This window comes from Felis catus, chromosome D1, assembly GCF_018350175.1.
Source record: "Felis catus isolate Fca126 chromosome D1, F.catus_Fca126_mat1.0, whole genome shotgun sequence".
Lineage (NCBI taxonomy): Eukaryota > Metazoa > Chordata > Mammalia > Carnivora > Felidae > Felis > Felis catus.
Window position 1 is genome coordinate 2212376 of NC_058377.1, and position 9678 is coordinate 2222053.

The 9678-nt window shown below is 47.9% G+C and overlaps 1 long non-coding RNA gene across 1 annotated transcript in view; it reads right to left on the reverse strand.

Annotated features, from left to right (window-relative positions):
- Positions 1 to 5455, reverse strand: part of LOC109491759 — a 55842-nt gene extending 50387 nt beyond the window's left edge. The window contains exons 1-2 of the long non-coding RNA XR_002736029.2: positions 3875 to 5455; positions 2877 to 3028 (exon numbers count right to left, since the gene is read on the reverse strand). This is a non-coding gene — a long non-coding RNA (uncharacterized LOC109491759). The remainder of the gene's footprint in view (positions 1 to 2876; positions 3029 to 3874) is intronic.
- Between the last annotated feature and the right edge of the window lie 4223 nt (positions 5456 to 9678).

Sequence of the window (9678 nt, forward strand, 5' to 3'; positions counted from 1 at the left end):
TGTCAATGGATGAATGGGTAAGGAAAAGTAAGATGTATATGATCTATGATAGATGGTGTGATATGTGATACATATACAAGTCTGTCTTTAAAAAGAAGGATGAATGTGGAGGGCATTATGTTGAGTGAAATAAACCAGTCAGAGTAAGACGAACGTGGCATGATATCACTTATATGTGGAATCTTAAAAAAAAAAAAGTCAGACTTATAGAAACAGTGTAGATGGATGGCTGTTGGGGCTGAGGGCAGGGGTCAGGGAGAGCACGGGGAGGGTCTGTTAAAAGATATAAACTTTCAGTTATGGCTGAATAAATTCTGAGGGTCTAGTGTAGTTTGGACATAACAGAGTTTACAATCCTGTATTGCCTCAATGAAGTTTGCTAAAAGGAATCTGGAACATTCTCGGAAGAAAGAAAGAAAGAAAGAAAGAAAGAAAGAAAGAAAGAAAGAAAGAAAGAAAGAAAGAAAGAAAGAAAGGAAGAAAGAAGGAAAGAAAAGAAAGAAAGGAAGGAAGGAAGGAAGAAAAAAGGAAAGAAAGAAAAGTGTATCAAAACATCCCATTGTATACTTTAATATATTATAATTTTGTCAGTTACACCTCAATTTAGCCCAGAAAAGGCCATGAGAAGGACACTGCATCCTAACATGGAAAATGAGCAACTAAGGAACAGAGAATTCACAGCGTACATATGAATACGTGATCGGTGTGATCATTAACCAGAAAAATGTGTAAGACGATGAGATACCAGTTCAAACCCAAGAGATGGAGGAGAATTTACATCGTCTAGGAATGGAAAGTTCCAGAGGAGATACAGATTGAGAGCCACGCATGGCCGGTGGAGGGGTGATTTTGGAGAGCCATTTTGGAGAAGAGTCTCACAATCGCAGGTAAAATCACACATGTACATTCCCTACGACTCAACAGTTGAGCTATCAGGTGTTTGCCGCAGGGACAGCTTGGTACCTGTGCACTAGGACTCGTGTCCAAGAGGGTTAAGCAGCTCTACCCACCAACACGGATGATGCATAGAAAGCTCATTCTGAGAGAAGAACATTTCAAGCATTTGAAGATTAAAACCGATATAAAGCTCAAAGCAAGCCAAACTAAACTTATTACTGGTTAGGCAAAAATACACACATCGTTGAACAGTTTTTAAAGGAAGCGATTGATGTACACAAACACCAAGTATCAGATGATTATTAGGCACGGAGAGGGAGTAAAATCATCTGACACAAGAGATATCATGGTAACAAATAATGTTCTCTTCCTTTTGGTGGCCTGCGAGTAGGTTAAGTGTTTCTTTAATGTTATTCTCTAAACTGGGCATGTGTGTCTATATATTCTTTCTTTCAGCAGGAAATATTTCAAAAGAAATGAAGGAAAGTATTCTTCTAACAATTTAAAAGATTCATTGTGGCTGGGGCACCTGGGTGGCTCAGTCGGTTGAACATCCAACTGGGTTTCAGGTCATGAGCTCTCAGTTTGTGAGTTTGAGCCCCGCATCGGGATCTGCGCTGACAGCTCAGAGCCTGGAACCTGCTTTGGATTCTGTGTCTGTCTCTCTCTCTCTCTGCCCCTCCCCTGCTCATGCTCTGTCTCTCTCTCTCAAAAATGAATAAACTTAAAAAAAATTTTTTTTAATGATTCAGTGTGGCTGATTTTCACAATACTGTACAAATCTCTAGAACAAAGAACTACGTTATGAATTAGGGAAATTTCTACATTTCTATTGTCTCATTTATTTCATACCATGAAGATGTTCTGACTGATTTCTTAAGGTCTGGTTTTCAATTTCTCTTTCTCCAGTTCACCAGGCCTTTCATTGTGTGGCACTTGTGTTTCAGATTTAAGATGAATTTAGCTTCTTAAAAACTGCCACTCTTCCAAATAGAAATATACGAACAGATTGTCTTCCAAATTACTGTCAGGATGTTTTCAATAATCTCTTCATTAATTTCGAAGCTAGAATTATTTAAATGCCTTAAGCCAAAGGCATGTATTTGGCAAAAATCATTGTGTGGCCTCCCCAGGGACAGTGCATGTCACCATGAGATAACCCAAAGCACCAGTTCCAACTCCCCTCTTATACGATGGGAGGTGCTCCTTCGCCAAAGAAGATTTGTGGTATAATACTGAAGTCGCGTGGACTTATTTTTATTTTAAGATTATTAAAGCACTCACATCCGCAACTCCAGCGACTCAGCAGCTTTCACTCATTGCTGCAGAAGGCAGGGAACATAATTTTTCAGTGATATTCACAACAAGATGTTTCTCAAAGGGTCGGGGAGGGAAGGTACTGTGAGACATTTTGTCTCAAGAGTGGTCACCGGGAGGATCTGCAGATCGGTAAGAACACCTGCTTCGGTGACACGGATTCCCATTCTGGCTCTTCTCGTTTAAAAGGGATGCTAAGGTTCCGCGGGCCATGCAGCAGATACATTCACTACTATTCCGGTGTTTTCTGTAAGAGCGGTGTTTAGCCACCTGTCCTGTTTCGAACGACTGTCCCGTTCCCCATAACAGTTATTTAGGAAAATCATCAGGGGACCATAATATCCAAGTGTTTGGCTGTTCAGAGCACACGGGGCAGTGTGCTGGGGATGCTAAATGCCACAGAATACACACAGCACATCATCCAGGAGTTTGAACTTCACTCAGAAACGTGGAGGTGAAAATTGAGGTGATTTAATCTGGTCTGAAATTCAAATCATGCCGACAGTGAGACAAAGATACATTTTGCTAGAATAGTCCTAATTTGCGTGTGTTTTAAAAGATTCAACTCTAGGCTTCAAATAAATTTCACATTTGTATGCTCCCATAAAATAACTTTTCTTTTCCTACACCAGGGGTCATTTCACTTCCAAAATTCTGCATACCTGGATGATGAATCACTAGCAGGAGGCTAGAGAAGCTTCTTATCCGAGCAGTGGGCACGGAGAGAAGGAAGAAGTCCAGACCAGCAGGTGTTCTTAGCCAACAAGTCCTTCCCGAAAGAGAAAGGGAGGGACAGCACAATCCATGAAATGTTCTGTGGGGAGAGAGAGGGGGTCTGCCTCAGTCTGGTGGAGACAAGACAAGGGTGTGTTTGAAAGAACCCAGGGTTACCCCAAGGCAAGGAATGGCAACTGGTCAGGGGACAGATGACAAAGCTGAGCCAAGATGCTGGTTGTGGACAAACCGACGGAGAAGACAGACTGACCACAGGAGGGGAACCAGCAAGAACAATCGCCGATTTCTCCAAACAAATCAAATGGTTTGGGGCAAAACTTAAAAAGTAGTGCCTGTGTCTCAGGTGCCTCATTTATAAGATGGGAGAATGGCTCCTTTGCGGGGGGTGGGGGGGGTCATGTGGGTTTAAAGAGCTACTTCAGGCCATCTGGGATGGTGTCTGATATAAAGTAGATGCTTTGCCATGGAAGCTACTGTTCTTAGCTTTGATATGTACTTGCGTGAGACCTATGTTAACTTGTATGCTGCAAAATAAACCCAAGAGTTTAATGATCTGTATAGAAAAAGTGCAAAAATGGTCAGTCAGACACCGGCTAGGAGCCACCAGGAGGGCTCTATAGAATCCAAGCCGACAGGGATCAGCCAGCTTGCCAAGTCCTGCATGGCCCAGTCTGTAGCCAAAAATACACCAGAAGATGTCTTTCCTCCTCTCTTCCTCCCAGATGCTCAGTCCTCAGGAATCCTCCAGCCTTCACCTCCCCTGAACCTCAGGGCTATGGAGGCCCTCCATGAAAATTCCCGGAAATCTAAGAATGGTTTCATCTACCACCAAGTCTCCCTTAACTAAGGGTACGTGCCCATCGAGCCAGAGAGCCCTGCGAGCCCCTTCTTGCTGAGAAGGGCTGTCCCATTTTTGAAGGCTCACCTCTGCTTCGCGTATGTATCCAGTATCTCCTCCTGGTCACGAGGACGGCTTTGAAAGCCCAGGCTCGTGGGTGCTATGTTCTCGAACTCTTGCGTGTATCGGAATCATCAGGGGTCTAGTCACAAACGGAGAGTGTGCCTCAGGAGGTCTGGAGTGGGGTCTGAGAGTCTACAAGTCTTGCAGGCTCCCGGGAGTTGCTAACGTTGCTGGTCCCAGAGCACACTTGGCAGAGCAGGGTCTGGGGCTACACAGAAGGAGGTGGGGAGAGGGGGTGTCTTCTTGGCTTCCTGGCACCTTGAATTTTTTGTCATCTCTGAGCAGCACAGCAATGCCTCTGAGCTGGCCCCCAGGAGAGTCCCACCTAGCTATGACCTTTGGCCAGTTGTTAAAAACCAAAAAGGCCCAGCTGACTCACACGGCAGGGACTCGCAGATGCACACGGGGTCAGCGAAACCAGGGAGTCTGTGGATTTCGCTGCCCGGTGACGTCTGTCCTCACACCCGTTGACAGGGAAAACGACACGCAAATTTTATGCAAGCACACTGAATTCTGTATCCGTGATTCCCAAAGATTAAGAAGAAAGTCGACTCCGAGGAAAATTCCGGGAGCTACTAAGGGTTGAGCTGTCCTCTCTTTGATCTTTCAGGAAAACTTGCCCAGCCAACCACAAAATGGCTCTGGGATACTCAGCGCCCAGCAGGACGAGAGGACCCGCATTTTCCTCTCCACGAACATGCCCTTTCTTTCAATGGTATTTCTTTGAAATCTCTCTTGGCCATTTTCACATCAGCCCTGAAGTGATCTTCCAGCAGTGTGTCCGTACATGTCAATCGGCATCATCTCAAGAGGCAACGCTGGACTCTACTTAGTGGCTCAGGCGGTTGTGCCGAATGTAACACTACCGGACGGTCACAGCTTTGTGTTAACTGTATGGCTGCCGTGGGGCCTCTGTTGACTCACAAGTCTTCTTAGTATCATCCGCAGACACTCAGCGTCTCCTGCAGCCCCGAGACCACAGGCGAGAGGCTGCCACACAGCCGAGCGACTATGTTTCACATGTCACACTACGGCGCATCCACGGTCACCGCGAGGACATCGTGTCTACCTGGTGCCACTCCTGTGATGGAGACAGCAAGGCGCACAGGTTGTGCTTTATGAGGCTTTAGGGGAATGGAACCAGTGAAAGGGAAGAAATCATGTGGGGCCCAATATATTCTACGAGACGCAATACCTGTCCTGTCTCTGTTCTCATTCTTCCTGTTTCAGCCTTCCACGGGAGAAACCACCCCTGGATTGCGCTGCAAACTGCAGGCGGGAAGAATACTGAAGCATAAGACAGCAGAAGGCAGCACATTTTCCAGTGCTGGGCCGAGCCATCCCGAAGCCTGAGGCGAAGGGAGAGTCCCTCGCGCTGATGCAGCCTTCATTTACGCTCGCGACGCTTCGTTCCCTATGGACGTTTGGGCATTTCGACTTTTAAAAACATCACACTGGGGCGTCTGGGTGGCTCAGTCGATTGAGCGTCTGACTTCAGCTCAGGTCGTAATCTCGCAGTTCGAGGGTTCGAGCCCCGCATCGGGGTCTGTGCTGACAGTTCGGAGCCTGGAGCCTGCTTCGGGTTCTGTGTCTCCCTCTCTCTCTGCCCCTCTGCCGCTTGTTCTCACTCAAAATAATAAATAAACTTCATTAAAAAAAATTGGGGCACCTGGGTGGCTCAGTCAGTTAAGTGTCCAACTTCAGCTCAGGTCATGATCTTGCGGTTTATGGGTTCTATCCCTGTGTTGGGCTCTGTGCCGACAGCTTGGAGCCCGGAGCCTGCTTCGGGTTCTGTGTCTCCCTCTCTCTCTTTCCCTCCCCTGCTCACACTCTGTCTCTCAAAAATAAACATGCTAAAAAATCAGATGAAAATACTCCTTATTTTGAGTTCCAGTTTTTTAATGCCCTGCCCCATAAATTTTGTGCCCAAGACCAGTACCTGGCCTTTGTCTTGGCCGTGCCATTAGAGAGGAGATCATCTATGTAACTTATAAGAAGATTTATAAAGGCTGAGTTAGTGTCACTGCATATTGAACAGAAAGAAAAAAACGATGGCTTTTCATGAACTGAACTGGAAACCAAAGCCAATAGGATGCGGATGCTTTGCTGATTCCTGAAGCTGCAGAGAGTGGCAGAAAATACTTTGAACTCTTTCTCAAAAGGCCCTTCTGTGTCAGACCTTAAAATCACCTTACAAAAGGAAAGCCTTTGTTGGAATCGACTGAATGAGATTTTAGTTTATTTGGCTTTTCCTTGTCTTTGCGAGTCTTCCTATAGCAGTTTGCAGCTTTAGTCAGAGCTGAACTTGTAAAGCATGTAATTTAACGGCTGTTACGAGAGGCGGGTGTCCCCCCCAGACGACTGCCGAGAGGGTTGCCGGGCGCGGGCTATGACACCGACATCTTCGGGGAGGCCGAAATTCGTCACCTCGTTTTCCGTGGTCATCTCCAGATGTTGCTTGTCACAAGCTGAGTCGGGAGCTGGGTGTGGGGGACACAGGACCGCCTTCCGACCCGCAGTTCCCGTGACCCGGGTTGGGTCAGCCTGCGTGTTCACCGCTTTCATCCTCTCTTGTGTCCGGTGGCAGGAATAATGTGTGACTGACCGGCTTCCCTGATCGGGCTGCTTCCAAAACAATTCACAAGAAGTTGCTTTGTAAGATATGCTTATCCCCATGGGCTGACCATGAATTTTCCAAAGCGCGCAAAGATAACGTTCATTGAGACGCGTGCAATTGTTGTCCATTGTAACTAGGGAGCACACACAGCTGCAACAGCGTCCCGTAAATCCGTGTGGTATCACTCACCACGTCCTCCCCACACGTAGGACAGATGCAGGGATGCCCATCGAGTAGGGTCAGTCTACACCCGGCATCCGTTTGGTGACCCGGCGCCCCGTCCCCCTGGGCTGCGTTCCTGCGTGGCTCCACTCTTGATCCACACGCCTCACCCGTTGCCCCCAGCCCTGCTTCCCATTTCTTCTCACCCTCGCAGCTGGAAGAATGATATTCTAATGTGGGCCACACCCCAGGACCCTTCTCAAAACCCTCCGGTGGTCTACTATATCACTCTGCGTAAAAGCCACATTTCTTGTGATGGCCCCGTGAGACCCTCCAGGATCATGTCTTGTTGTTTTTCTATATCCCTTTTCCATCTTCTCTCACTTGTTTCCGGCCACACGGGGCTCCTCACCATTCCTGTCCCTGCCCTTCCTTGGGCCAAATTACTTAAGTCCTCAGCACCTCCATTTACTTGTCTGTAAAATGCGTATAATAAGAGTAAGAGCTTCAGAAGATGTTTGTTAGGATTCAATCAGTTCAACAGTAGATTGAATGCTCAATATTGTATCATTACCGTCATACTTTTTATTACCTTCATATGATTTTCCCAAAGTCTCTAATCATTGGACTCCTGAACTGACAATAATCTCTGACAGCATCCTGTTAATTCATGGCTTCTTCCTAGGAAGCATCTGTACAACCCCTCGCTGCAGAGACCTACAACTCACAGACTTCAAATACTGCTGGGTTCTGGAGCCCTTGCTGGCGTGTCTTCTGCACTTGGACTTTGTGCTGAATCTTCTTCCTTACTCATCGTTTGGCGGGAGTGGTTTTGTGCTTGTCTACTCTGCTGATCTTGCCTGTTCATTTCGCTGTAATGTCATTTTCTATATTCCAGCCTGTCCCCACACTGGCCCCTGCCCTCCACTCTGTCGTCAATTCATCCTGCAATTTTCACTATGCCCTCCTTCCCCTCCCATGTGAGAGCAAGGGCACATTTCTTCCACCTCTCTGGAAATCTTGTGTTTTGGTGGGGAAAGACTGGCTTTCTGGCGGTTCTAAGAATAGAGAAATCCCTTGAGCACTTTTGCTGTCTTAGCCTGGGTGGGAGATTGGAGCTGAGGGAGGGGCCCGCTGTGGTGTAGGGGCTCACTAGCTGGGGAACGTAGTGTGAGGGCTGGGAGGGCAAGCTGGGAATACGGATACTGCCCATTTCTTCAAAACAAAGGCCAGAGATAGCTTCACTCAGTTTGTCTTTTGTGAAGGAAAGAGTGTAAGCTTCATGTTGGAAGACTCAAGGCCGAATGAGATTCTTCAAAGGCACAGTTACATGGAAAGCAGCACCCTCACTGGCTGCTACCTATAAGAGACGAAATGGGTTGGGTCGAAATCCTTCAGGCAAGGTGCCAGCATCGGCCTGTACCATTCAAATTCTAAAGACAGACCAAGCAATGTAGAGGACACAGCATCGCTTGGGAGTGGGTCTTACAAATTCAAGGAAAGCGAGGGGGACACAGCAGGATTTCGGGAAGCAATCTTTTCCAGTTCTGTCCACTGGGCCAGGCTTCAGTCTTCTTGTCCTAGCGGTGGCCACAGTGATGGCCTCGAGGGTTGCTACAGGAATGAAATGAGCATCTTTACCACGATGTTCAGCACGTGGATGGGTGCCCCTACTTACTTTTAGGATGCGCAACAAATTACCATAAATCTAGTGGTTTAAGATAACCAGGCTCTTTGTGGCTGATTTCTCCACGCCTTTCCCCCTAGAGACTTGACTAGGGAAGGATCCTTTCCAAGCTACCTCAAGTTCTCCACAGAATTCAGTTCCTTGCCGGTTTCTGCTGGGGACTGCTCTCACCCGCTAGGGGCCATGTTCAAGTTGCTGTCACGGGTCCCCTTCACCGTCAGAGTCCACGACAGAGACCTCCCCCAACCACCATCCACATTGACTCTCACTCATCCTTTCAATATCTGTGACTTCAGAAAGGGCTCGCCTGATTAGGCCAGGACCACCAGAATCCTCCCCACGGCGGTTAGCTCAAAGTCAGCCAACATGCACCCTAGTCACGGGAGTGACTGCCACCCACAGGCCTACCTTCACTCAGGGGAAAGGGATTGATTCTACGAGGTGCATACAGAGCCAGGAATCTCGGCAGCCTTCTTAGAATTCTGCCCAGGAAACCACTGCTATTGTATGTTATGAGGCATAAGTAGAGGAGACTGCCTAGGTGGAAAGAATGACATTCTTATGTGGTGAGGCAGTCTGGGCAAGCAGGACACCGACACAGGAGATCCCCGTGGGTTAGAGAACCTGGTACAACTAATGGATGAGGGCTTCTCAACTTAGAGATCTAAGGGGCAGCCCAAAGATGGCCCGATGACCATACATGAAGTCACGTGTGGCCACAAATCCATGGAGGGCAGGAGAGGAGAGAGCATCGAAACCAGAGCGCACAGTGAGGGGGTCGTCCAGAGGGAGGGCTAGAGCTGGTCCCCAGAGGGGAGACTAAAGGGTCCTGTGGTTCCTTCCAGCCCTGGGACTCCATCCCTGAGGGGGCCATGGGCCCCCTGGCTCGGTTCTCCACCCAGGGGCCCTGACAGCACCAAGTGGTGTCTGGAGGCAAATAGGTAGAGTGAGGATTCCTCCATTAGGACCAGTTACGTCAACACCAAAAAGCCCGTGTGCTTCCAGCACAGAGTTTGGCAGCAGTAACAGAAAGAAGGGCTACAACAGAACAACAACAAAAAATCACTCTGGTCCTCTCTGCCCCCCACCCCCCAAACCCCATGTGGCGGGACGAGGACCAGAACGGCCCAGAACTCGGATGCTTGGCTGTCTCACGTCACTGTTGCTCTGAGCCTTTCCAGGCCTGCACAGAGCTCGCCGCTCAGGAGATTAGCTTTCCAAACTGAAAATGCCTGATCCACTTGAAATCTATTTGTGGAACTTACTTTCGTCACTGAACCGTGAAAAATAAATTCAACAAAT